This window comes from Belonocnema kinseyi, chromosome 6 (assembly GCF_010883055.1).
Source record: "Belonocnema kinseyi isolate 2016_QV_RU_SX_M_011 chromosome 6, B_treatae_v1, whole genome shotgun sequence".
In the NCBI taxonomy this organism is placed as follows: domain Eukaryota; kingdom Metazoa; phylum Arthropoda; class Insecta; order Hymenoptera; family Cynipidae; genus Belonocnema; species Belonocnema kinseyi.
The window spans coordinates 91,161,496-91,175,262 of record NC_046662.1 but is presented as its reverse complement, the minus strand read 5'-3'; the positions used below and the strand labels follow the sequence as shown (position 1 = coordinate 91,175,262).

The 13,767-nt window shown below is 30.1% G+C and overlaps 1 protein-coding gene across 2 annotated transcripts in view; it reads left to right on the top strand.

Annotated features, from left to right (window-relative positions):
- The window catches only part of LOC117174134 (neo-calmodulin-like), a 338,301-nt gene that overhangs the window by 160,724 nt on the left and 163,810 nt on the right, over nt 1-13,767 (top strand). The gene's annotated exons all lie outside the window — the stretch shown is intronic.

Here is a 13,767-nt window from a genome sequence, read left to right as displayed (position 1 = left end):
GTGCACCTATTTATAAAAAGAATAAATGAAAAGCCTATCTTTTCTATGTTATACATATTTAATAAATGTTACAAAATATTAGTATAAAATAATACAAGACATCAAGAGATGAGTTCTGTATGGATTTCAGCGAATTCTTTATTTTTAGGTAGAAATTGAACTATTTTATTCGAAATGAGCTTTTCTTTATTAAGTATTAATTTACATCTAATATTGATGAATAGCATTTACTACGATTTTGTAGCTCACGTTGATGATAATCACATTCTTTAAATAATGAACTTTGCATTTTTACACTACAATTTTGATAAATCAATTTAGTAAAATTTTTGAAGGCGCATTGTAATAATCAGCAATGACCTTATATGTTGAAAAACACATGTAATAAGCTTGTTGCCACTTGGTAAACTCTTCCCTGAAAATCTTGGTTAAGTCTCCCCAACATTAGTTCATGCGTTCAATGTCATAAAATTTTTAGTAATAACTGTTTCATTATTCCGATTTATACCAAATCATTACACTACATTATAAGGAAAATTTCTTGCAATTATCGATTATTGGGCTTAGTTAAGTCTCCTACTTTCCCCTGGACTTATCACATTAAAGTTTATGAAAAACATAAACATTTTGTTTAAAATTAAAATAATAATTATTATATTTCAAATTACATTGAAATTAATGAAATATTGTATTCAAAATAACACTTTCAACAAATAACTATTGGAAAAATTATCATGTGGGGTGAAGGTGTTGTAAAAAATTTGGTTGATGGTGGTAAATTGAGGGACAAGGTGTTTTAACTGTTTTACAGAAAAATAGTCTTTTGACTTCAAAGTTTAAGAAGTGGGACAAATTTTTTTATTTCCTAACTGGCAATTGTTTATTTGTTTAAAATTCGTCTTTCTAGTTGAAAAATTCATAATTTTAGTTAAAAATTTATCTCCGGTTTAAAAATTTACTATTTTTTTAAATTATTTTTTTCGGAAATAAATTAATGGTCTGTGTAAAAAAGTAACGTTGCTACTTTTTGTTTAAATTCGAATTTCTTATAGAAAATTAATCTTTATGATTGACAATTCGTTTCCTTATTTTACAAAGCATCTCTTGGCTGCATCTGCATTCGTTGAAATATCAAATATTACATTTTCTATTTGAAACTCATATTTGAAGGTTAAAAAGTCAACTACTTTGTTGAAAATTTACATGCTGGTTCGAAAATTCAACTCTGGTTAAAAATTTAAATATTTTGTTGAAAATCTTTTCTTTTTGTTTTAAGATATCCACCACTGCATTTTCATTGAGAATTCTTTTTTTTAATTCAACTCTTTTTGGTTAAAGATTAATCTTTTTTGTTTGAAAATTTGGCCATTCAGTTTAAAATTTATGTTTGTAGGTTGAAAGTTTAACTATTTGGTTAAAAGTTAAACTATTTGGTGTCAAATCCAAATCTTTCATTAAAAAGCCAAATTTTTAACAAAACCGTTTACACTGAAAATGAAAAGGTTTAATTTTCAGTTTTAAAAAATGAACGAATTTGCAATCAAATAGTTACTTTTTCATCCAAAAATATAACATTTTAACAAAATGGTTAAACTTTTAAATAAGTAGATAAATTTGCAACCAAAAACTAAAAAATATAATTATTCTAAAACAACAACCGCTGAATTGAATAAAAAAATTTATTTCAAGAAAATTTTTTAATTTTTAACCAGAGATACATTTTTAACTAAAATAATGAATCTTCTACAAAAAAAATTATTTGTAAAAGGTCGTTCAACCTTAAGATAATTAGATAAATGTTAACAAAAAAGATTAATTCTCAACCAAAGAAAGAAAGAATTTTCAAATAAAATGATGAATCTTCAACTCAAAAAAGATCCATTTTTACTCATTTAGTTTAACATGTGACCAAGTAGTGGAATGCAAACAAAAAATGCAAATTTTAAACAAAATAATTGAGTCCTCAACAAAGGAGCTTTAACAAAAGATAATTCACAGCTACCAAATTACAGTTGTAGATGTATATATGCATATATTATCGAGCGCAAAGTTCCAGAACAAATAAGGAAGAAAGAAAAATATCTACAAAATTGTTGAGTTTTCCACCCAAAAAGGCAAGTTTTAAAAAGCAGTTGAATTTTCAACTTAAAGGGATACATTTTCATTGTGTTCATGTTCAGTAAGAAAATCAAGTTTCTACCCAAAGAGATGACTTTTTAACCAAGAAACAATTTTAGTCAAGACATAAAAAAAATTCATCTAAATTATTGAACATTTTCAACAAAAAATTTTTAAAAACTGTTCCCTTATAGTTTAAAAATCAAGTAATTGGTTCAAAATTCGTCTTTTTTGTAAAGCATTAATCTTATTGGTTAAAAATTAATCTTTTGAAAATAGAATTTTCTTATGACGAAAAAATAGTCTAACTAATTGTTAAGAAAAGTATGGATTTTGTTAAAAATTCGTTTTTTTTTAGTATAATATTAATCTTCTTGTTTGAAAATTCTTCTTGCTGATTTTAGATTCAACCATTTTTCTGACAATTCCTTTTTTTCAACATTAATTTATTGAAGTGAAAATTTAACATTCCATTTTTTGTTGAAAACGTATTGATATTTTTAATTGCAATCTGTTTTGGTAGAGAACTCAGATTTTTTTAATTGCACTTCTTTAAGTTGAAAATTATTTTTTTAACTAAAAACTGAACTATTTAATTTTTCGTTGAATATTAAGTTCATAATTGAGATTTCATCTGTTTCGGTTCAAAATGAACCTTTTTGATTGGAAATTCAACTATTTTCTTCAAATTTCTTTTTTTTATTCATTTCTATAAAGACAAAATCTACTTATATTACTTTTGGTTAAAAAATGATATTTTTTTTAGTTAAAAATCATGTATTTGTTTGAAACTTTCTAGATTTTGTAGAAAATGCGTAATTTTTTGTAGAAACGTAATATTATTGGTTGAAAATTAATATTTTTCATTAAGGCTTGAGTTATTTAAAAAAATCCTTTTCAGTTTGTCAAAACCAAATTTCTTTAAAAGAAATTTCTATTCTACTATTTTTGGTTGAAAATTGATATTTTAAATTGAAAATTGACCTTTTGTACTTAATAATTAAATTATTTTAATTTTTATGTTTCGTTGGAAAATTAATCCTTTTGGTTTAAAATCGACCTTTTTTCGTTAAATATTGAACTATTTGGAAATAAATTTATCTGTTTTGATGCAGTATTTAGAAATTCAGAATTTTGTTGAAAATTCGTTATTTTTGGTAGAAAAATAAACTTCTTAATTGAAATTTCATCTTTGTTTCGAAGATTCTCTTATTCTTGTACATGAAAAATTCGTTTTTTAGTGAAAAACTAATTTTTTTTAAGAGAAAAGTTGATTATACCATTTTTGATAGAAAAATGGTATTTAAAAAAATTGATCTTTTTTTGTTAAAAATATAATTTTTTTTAAACCGTCTTTTTAAACAGGGAAATTAACCTTCGCGGTTGAAAATTCATCTTCTTCATTGAGGGTTCAATTATTATTTTTTTTGAAAATTTCGTTCATAGTTAGTCCAAAATAATTTATGTAAGATAAAATTGTATTATATCATTTTTGGTAGAGAATTCATATTTGAACTTAAAAATTGATCTTTTGTAGTTGAAAATTCAACCCTTTGGTTTGAAAATGCACATATTTAGATGAAAATTCGTTATTTCGATAGGAAATTGGTCCTCTTGTTTGAAAATTCATCTTTGTGATTGAGAGCAAAACTATTAAGTTGCACATTCCGTTTTTTTGGTAAAAATTAAATTCTCTAACTGAAAATTTAACTATCCCGCTTTTGGTGTAATACTGAAATTTGGAATTAAAAATGGATATTTTTCGGTTGAAAATTCAATTATTTGTTTCAAAATTTTTTTTTATATAAAATTAATCTTCTTGGTTGAAAATACATCTGTTTGCTTGAAAGTTCAACTATGCATGTATCATCAAAAGCATCTATTTTAATAAAATTTCAATTAATTTGTTGAAATTTAATTGTTTGTTGTTAAATAATAATTCCTTTAACTAAAAAGGAATTATCCTATTTCTGGTTTTATATATTTATATTTTTAATTAAAAATTTATCTTTTTTAGTTGAAAACTCCACTATTTGTTTGAAAACTGATCTTTTTGGTAAGGGTTCAACTATTTTGTTGAAAATTGATTAAAAATTCAACTGCTCAATTTCAGGATGAAAAATTATGCTTTCAATTAAAAATTAATTTTTTCATTTGAAAATTCGTTTTTCTGGTAGAAAATTATTTTTCTTTGTTAGAATCTTATCTTGTTTATTTAGGATTGAACTATTTTCTTGATTTTTTTTGTTTATTAAAAATTAATGTCTAAGGAAAATTTTAATTATATCATTGTTGGTTAAAAACTAATCGTCTTTTTTTTGTAGATTGGAAAAAATGTCTTGCATAATTTACTATAAAACAATTTTAATCGCTGAGAGATTCTACTAAATAATGTGCAGAACCTGCCTGATTTTAAGTGAATTCTATTTTATTTTAAATACTTTCGATAACATTGTTCTTGCATTGAAAATTAATTAATTTGAAAATTCTATTATTTGTTTAAAACAATTTTTTTAAATAGAAAATTAATCTTTGTGTTTGAAATATCATCTTTCTTGTTAAAACTTTTACTATTTGGTGTCAAGTCCATCTCTTTTAATTAAAATTTGAAATAATCTGTAAAAAATTTCATTTTTTTGATCGAATATTAACTTTTATAAGCTAAAAACTGAATTATTCTATTTTTGTTTAAAATTTGATATTTTTTGTTGAAACTTCATCTTTTTAGTTAAAAATTATTTTATGGGTGAAAAATTAATCTGTTTTTTATTATTCTTAACATAAATGCCCAAATTCTACTTTTTTTGTCTCAGATCGGAAAAAAACTTCTTATGTAATTTACTATAAAAGAATTGTAATCGTTGAGAGATGCTGCTAAATAATTTGTAGAACCTGCCTGGTTATAAGTGAATTCTATTTTATTTTAAATTCTTTTTATAATATTGTTCTTGCATTGAAAATTAATTTAGTTAATAATTCTATTATTTGTTTTTAGAAAATTTTGTTTCATTAAAAATTAATCGTTGTGATTAAAAATTAATCTTTTTTGTCAAAACTTTTACTATTTGGTGTCAAGTTAATCTGTTTTAATTAAAATTTTTAATAACCTGTAGAAAATTTCATTTTTTAGATCGAATATTAACTTTTATAAACGAAAAACTGAATTATTCTATTTTTGTTTAAAATTTGATATCCTTAATTGAAACTTCATCTTTTTTGTTAAAAATTGTTTTATGGTTAAAGAATTAATCTGTTTTTTTAATATTCTTAACATAGATGTCCAAATTCTATTTTTTGTCTTATATCAGAAAAAACGTACTGCATAATTTACTATAAAAAATGTTAATCGCTGAAAGATTCTGCTATATAATGTGTAGGACCTGTCTGAATTGAAGTGACCTCTATCTTATTTTAAATACTTTATATATTATTGTACTTGGATTGAAAATTAATTTAGTCGAAAATTCTATTATTTGTTAAAAAAGATTTTTTAAATAGAAAATAATTCTTTGTGATTGAAATTTCATCTTTTTTGTTAAGACTTTTACTATTTGCTGTCAAATTCGCCTGCTTTGGTTAAAATTTTAAATAACCTGTAGAAAATTTCATTTTTTATTGAATATTAAATTTAAAATATTAAAAACTGAATTGTTCTATTTTTGTTTAAAATTTGATATTTTTTATTGAAACTTGATTTTTTTAGTTAAAAATGGAATTATTTGTTTGAAAATTCCCGTATTTTGTTGAAAATTTGTATTTTTGGTTATAAATATGAATGTGAAGACCCGATACATCCATAAACCTGAACATAATTCATTCAATCCCACATTTCTTAAACCATATATTATTTAAAAGCAAATAAAACATTGGAAGCCTATACATTTCAGACAGCTGTTTTGTTGTGAAGATCAAGTGCAAGGAGTTTAATGGTACTTTTCTGATATTGAGTAACGTTAGTGTATTTTTAGTTATAAGTTAATGTTTTAGTTATTATTTGCATTCAATATAAACATTAAGTATTATTCCTGTGATGAATGAAATTTTTTATAAAATTTCATTGCTGATAAAAAATGCGGTAGCAACTTATTGAGATTTTGAGGTTAATATTACATTTTGCAATTCAAGAGCGAACTGCTCGCAGTAAACAAATATATCAAAAAGACGTAAGATGAAAACATAAAAAGCTATTTTTTATTTTAATCCTGATTAAAATAGTTTCTGTTTTTTTTCTCCAAACATTTTATAAATTTGAATGAAATCTTTGTGTAATTTGTAAGAAAAAATTCAGTAAAAGCTTAACTTTCTTAAAGTTTTTGTAGTACATTTTCGTAACCTTTCATAGCAAAAAATAATATTTCATAGATTTTTGTAGATATATACGGAAGATTTACATTAAAGTGGCCAAAATTATCTAATTCTGCGACCAGAAGTTCGCTTTTGTATTCTAAAATTAATTCCTAACCTCAAAATTTCAAAAGTTGTTATCGCATTTTCCACCAGCAATGGACTTTAATACCAAATTCCATGCTTCATAGAAATATTACTTAATCTTAATCTTTATATTAATAACAAATAATAGATTAAACATTAACTTATAATTAAATATATGTTAACCCTACCGATAGAAATGTCAGAGTATATGCTAAAGATTCTCAAAGCTCTGAGAAGCTCGGAGAAATTCTCCGAAGGCACTCAGGTAGATATATTTCATGGTCCAGATAGCTCGTTCGAATGCTTTGAAGGCTTTAAAATGTTCTTTCTGAACTTGAAATAAAAATACGATCATAAATAACAAGCAGAGAGGCTTAAATTGAAATAAGAATTCGATCATAAATAAGAAGCAGATGCCCTGTATTGCGATTGCAGTGGTAGGGGTGGAAAGGTGGTGATAAATGAGAAGCGTTGATTAGTATTACCGACCTCGAAATTTGTTCCGATTATTATTCCAAACAGTAATCCAAAAATACTTGCGCATGCTTGAACTGTGCGTCGCTCATTGGCTCTAGTTCGCGTACGTATTTAAAAATCAAGTACAGACGCGCACCGTAGCCAAAGAACGTCACTCAAATCCATGCAAGCGCAGATCAAACCAGATTCGTTGGGATCATTTAACTTCAAGAAAACGCTTGTAACGTTCCATTACTGTCTAACTCACGGTGACTCACGAGTGTCCCATTCGCACGCGTGTGGCTATCAAAGAACGAGCAATCGTGACAATTTTTTCAATATTTTCCAACTCTGTCTAACCCATTCATAACTCGTGTCTCAGGCATATAGCAATGAAAATCGAATAGTTTGACAATCGAAATCGACAATATCGTTTAGAGATTTCATATTAAGGAATATATATATATATATATATGTGTGTGTGTGTGTGTGTGTGTGTGTGTGTGTGTACCTTGATAAATGCAATTGAAATCAAGTTTGAGCGCGCCTACGGCACGCGACTGTTGATTCTCGCGCTTCGCGCTCAAAAGTGAAATTACGAACAACAGTAATTTGGTGATTGTGAATTCTATTTTGTTAAAGCTCCTTTGGCTTTAATGAACACATTCTCATCGCGTAACTCGTGCTTCAAATCAAACCATTCTTTGGCCGAAAATGCAATAATGAATTGTAGAAAAACTATTCATATATTCATATATATTCATATGTTCTTCGTTGTTTCCAAAACACTTAGAACGGTCTCATAATCGTTAATAATGTAGTTTTTACGCTAAAAAAAGCCTCTTCAATTTAATGAGGCTTTCTCTTTTTACTCATCCTCAATAAATGTTTGGAGTCTTACTTTTTTACAACTTTAATAACGTATAAACTATTTTTAATTATAACCCAAAAAAATTGACACGTATTGACTCCAAAATTGGAATGATTGTTGTTTCGCTTACAAATCGTTTTAAACTAAGATACTCTGAAAAGGCACGCAGTGATGCCGAAACGTCGTCGAAGTTTTAATTTTTGTTCTAAAAATAAATGGAGTTGAATTGATAGCTCTAATTTGTTTTTATTTTTCCGTGACCGTAAGAGAGAAGAAATAAATTTTCTACAATTCATTATGTGGTTTTCATTAGGTGGTTACAGTCTGTAACGGAATCAATACGACGATCCAACAAAAGCCTCGTGCACCCTAAGAACACGGAGCGACCCAAGGACTACCATCTTCTGCATTTTTCCCGCATGTGTTTTAGCATATTCTTGACACGCAGGGATGCTTTTTAGGCCATTAGCGAGTGAAAGCTTGGCACCTCCAAGAGCGCCGATAATAAGGACGATTAGTTTAACAGAATATTTCGGTTACAATCATTGCAACTCCTTTATAAGGTCTCGATACCTATCTTTCTTTTCCTTCTCCTTGGCTATGACGTTTTTATCAGCTGGTGCCGAAAATTCAATAACGAACATGGTTCGCTTTTCGAAGTCAAGAAGAACCATGTCAGGCCTCGAGTGAGCAACAGAAACAATTGTCGAGAATATAAGTTCCAGTCTATGCGGAACTTCCCGTCCTCGACAATTTACTCGATTTCCCTAGCAGCATTTAGAGGAGCGATGTTAGGGTTAATGCCGTAAGAGTGACAGAGATGGTAATAAAGCACTCTTAGCGCCGCATTGTGCTTTTGAATGTAGGTCTATGGAAAGTCGAAACAAAAGCTTTCCGATAATCAATCCAGGCCATCGATAGGTCACGCTGATAAAATGCAGCATCTTTGCAAACACATCTATCGATGAGCAGGTTCTCCCGACATCCCGCCACGCCTTTCTTTGAGCCTCGTTGTTCATACATTTCTTACCACACAGGTTCAATAGCCCGAACAATCCTATCGTTCAGGATAGCTGTGAATATCTTATACAGTGTGCTCAGACAAGTGATTGACCTGTAATTCTTCGGCTCAGCTAAGTTGCCTATTTTCGGCAGGAGTATTGTGCGCCCTTCTACCAACCACTCGGGAATCGGCTCTTCCGCCTTTAAATATGAGGTAAAAATACGGGCTAAATGCTAATGGGTTGAAGGAAACTTCTTTTACCAGAAGGTTTTGATACGATCTGGTCCCGGTGCGGAATAGTTCTTCATCCCTCTCAATGCTTTTTTCACCTCCTCGGTAGTGATGGGTGGGCATTCTCTATTAGGTGTTATGAAGGCATCACATAACTCCTTAAAGCTATTTATATTTTCTAAGTCTTCGTCCAGTCTATGCTGCACTTCGTAGACTTTTCTTCAAAATACTTCGACCTCCTCTGGTTTGGGCGGTTGTTCGACAGTAACTGGAGGGACTTGGAAGAGTCGAGATGGGTCAGAGAGAAACTGTCGATTTTCTCTGACCCACCTCTCCCTCCGCTCTAGACTTCTCTTAGCGTCAGATCGTATCCGTATTCTCTCAAGAATTTGCTGCCTGATGCTCAGCAGCTTTGACTTGTTCAGTGTGTGATAACGGGTCCGGAGTTCGCGCGCGAACTTTCGAACCTTAACGGTAAAATTCCTGCCAGATGTAATGTAGTCAATCATACACTGAATGCTGGACGTGGACTGTCTTGCTCAGCCTATCTTTATGGCAAGTTGATGCATTCGTCTTTTAGTCTTATGATCAACCGTTGGTTTTGTTTTACGGTTCGCATCGGCCAAAGCTCTCGCTGCATTATACACAATAATTAATAGCCCAGAAGTCGGATTCTCCGCATTCACCCGGATTTCTCCGGGTCATAAAGCATCGCTCTTCCTCTATTGGATGCCTGCCCGCGGTTGGTCTTAGTGTCGCCTCTCTTTCTCTATTGCCGGATCGTTCTAGCTGTAGTAGAGTAGGCGTTCCGCTTACATAGCCCCTTTTTGGGAGTAGTTCAGGATGGTTTCGCAGACGTTGCAGCGAAAAGTGCGATAGCTCCGGGCGTTTCTCGTACCACAGAGCATGCAGCTGTGCCATGTAACCCCGTTCAGGGGCCACACTCGCATCGTAGCACTCTAGCAAGTCGTGATTCAGTTGCTTCGTCAACCTAAAGGTCACGAAATCCCACCGATCCATCGCATTGAATCCATTTTCATTGGCTTCCTCAGCTCTAGAGTGGTCAGCATTGTTGGCCGACCGATTGCCGGGAGCCCTGCGCGTTCTGTTGTTTCGAACCGCTCTTACTACAACTATGTTTGGTGTTGTCATTGTTGTTCCCACGAGAAGCTAGGGAAAGGGGTTCGTCCATCCTTGTGGAGCCCCGCACGCAAGGATAAGGCTGCGTACTCTGAGAGGTCGCCCGGTATCCCAGAGTCACCGTTCTGGACACCTCACCCAGGTGCCATTCAGCTTTCGGCACGGTTTTCACACCTCCACTTGGGGGTTAATTCCTTCGGGAGCACCCCTGGACAATTGCCCGCGACTGCCTATTTATTTTTGTAACCATATTCAGCAGAAACCCTTCGTACAGGGAGCCTCTATCCGCAACCCAAGGACGCGTTCAGTGGCTTTGTCATAGGCCCTCGGTTTGATCCTAGAGGAATCAAAACTTTATCAAAAAAATCAAAAAAAATATTGTCCCTTAATTGGCTTAAAAGGCTCATTTTCGTGTATTTTTGGAATTTTATAAATGCTATAACTCTGGTAATTTTTAGTTTTATAAAAAAAGTCATATGATAAATTGTTCGACTTTTTCAATATTATGAATAACCGTACATAGAATTATTTTTTACGATTATTTTTACGAACTTTATTCCGTATTGTATGGAGCGGTCGATATCAGGACTGACATAATTATTATAACAGACAATGTTTGATATCATTTGAGAAAAGTTGATGAAATGAAAACAGGTCGAGTGCAGTTTCGTCGTGATTTCAGTTTTGATAACTTTGCATACCAGCCTGCGGAGGGGCAAGGGAAAAAGGTTGACTTTCCGTTCACGCCTGTTACGGTTGCACAATTAGGAGAAAAGAGGTAACAAAAACCTGCATCTGTTTCTTTTTTAATTTTTAAAGATGTACTTGATACTATTTAAAAGCAATAGACAATATATTACATTACGAATTTTACAGTCTATATTAAAACTATCCAAATTGCATTTTACTCCAACTTCATTTGAAAATAAAGACTTTCTGTACAAGCAGACGATTTTCAAATTTGATTAGTTCACGTAGGCTCAGTGCTAAAAAGATCATTCCTAAAGTGTAAATGGAAGTTATTATCCTGGAGGAGAAAGTTTTATTTTACTTTCTTTCCTCCCCTCTTAGCAAGCTGATACAGACCAGAATTCCCAGTTCCTACTAGAAGTTTTGCAATTAGCATGCAGGTGGCTTGAGTTAGATTACAATTTTCAGGGAGCGAAGTTTCACTCGCACTTTAAAAGCGCTGCTTATTCAGCTATGCATATTAATTTGCAGATCAACGTATACACTTGGTTCTATTTCTAGATAAGAATTGAAAACTATTTAACTGTTTTGAAAAAATGTGTTGTCTAAAAATATAGTTTTGAAACAACAAAAGTGGAATTGATTATTTTTATAGTATATTTGACAGTAAAAAATATTCCTCTTTTCTTTTATAGTTCTCTATGGATCAAATATTGTGTTGCAAGTTGAATGAAACCCCACTTAGAGTAACATCGATCCGATTAAGTCTCTTATTAAATTTTAGTCTATCGCGTATTTTGTTTTTCCTGGTCTGGCTTAACTATACCTTGCGGTTTGTCGAATTCACTGTACGGTTATAATGCTCATACCATTCTAATGAAAATCTCAATCACAGGTATTGCACGATTCTCTGAGCAATCATTTGAATTTCGTTCACTGACCTATCACAAATTCACAAGTGGTTTCAAAATTATGTTAGTCGCTCACATTGGCGAAGACATCCGAAATTAATACTGAAATGCAAACATTTATATTGAAAGTGTGTTATACGAAAAAGTATTATACAAAAATTAAAAAAAAGAATTATTAAACTCAATTTAGTTACTACCGGAGACACCTAGATGACTATTCATTTGTATATATAAAATGTTACATATATGTAAAAAATTATTACAATTAAGAAAAAAATCGGGCTCTCATTTTCACTTTCACAGTTCACACAGTACACAGTTGAAGAATTCTTTATTGTAAATCTATACAATTGAATACAGTTCAATTTGGAATCTTCTAAATTTCCAAAATTTAAATATTGAAGAATTTTCAATTGTCAATATTCAAAATTGAACTGCATATTTTAAAAAATTTTAATCACATAATTTTTAGCTATAAAAATTCAAAATTAATAATTATTCAATTGTAAAGGGGATGAACTAGTCGTCTGAAAAATTCGGGATGAATAGCTGGACTGATAAAAAATATTGGACTAGTCAGTAGCCATGTCAAATTTTAATTTAAGAGGTATTTGTAATCTCAAAAATGGTAAAAAAGGCTTTGTTTTACGAGTAATTCTGTATAGAACGGTGGAAAATTCCAAATACTAATCTAAATATACCGATATCAAAGTCTTTATAACGTTATTACAATCTTGTATATTGTACATAATTATACTGACCTTTAACGTTTTACTATAATTTGGGATAAATGAATTTTCTATAGGGTTGATTTTCTTTTAAATATTTAGTTACAGTATACTTTACCTCCCTCCCCCCTATATAAAAAATCGTAATATCTTCTTCTGGCTTGAAAGCTGTTACATAATTTATGTATAGCCCCTTATACTTTCAGAACATTCAGACCAGAACATTTTTCAGTAATTTATGCTATGCGAATCTAGCCTATTCACGTAGTCCTTTAGCCCCTGTCTGTTCAAGTTTTATTTTATCAATGAAATTTCAATTTCATTGATCTCATTTTACCGCCATCTAAAGAGTCTATTCCATCCCCTTTTTCATCTCTTCCAATTTTTCGAGGCGACTATTTTTTTGCACCTGTGTAGAATCAATTTACCAAGTTCGATTTGATTCCTAAAATAATTTAAATTCCTATATTGAATTGACAAACGAAGCTCTTTTTCGCTCTGGAATATTTTATTTTCTTCTTCTCCGTTTTTAAGAGAAGGTGCAACAAAACTGCATTAAAAAAAATTCGTGCATATTGCCACTGGCCTTAATATTTTGCTCTGATTTGGACTCTAGCCAGTCGCGAATTTCTGTTATATTTATAAATTATTTATAGGCTTAAAGTAGAAGTGGCAATAATCGTTAAATTTGTATTCCGCATAATTAAAATTTATAATTTATTACTGTTGAATATTTTTTTTAATTGTAACTGAAATATTTCGCATACAGAGTTTAATAGTCTTAAAAACTCCTAAATTGATTTTCCGTTAGTTTAGTCATAAAGCAATTACTGTTGAAATTATATCTGCAGATATTCGTATCCTCGTTAGCCCGTCTCGAAATTGCGGACTTCGGTGAAAATTAATCGAGTTAAGTCATCAGTGGAGTAATTAATGACATTAAGATGGGTGGAATTATGTGCTGTGATATTATATTAATGTATTCAGAAAATTGTTACAAAGTAATTGCAGTAGTAGGTAATATTTCATATTATTTCAATAAGTAATTTTAAATTGTTACCTTTCTATTGATTGACCATGTTGATAATGGTCATTTCATTTCCGTGATCCAAAAATATTTATTAACTATTTTACTTACTTAATAATAATAACGATAAAATAATATAATATATATAAAATAAATATATA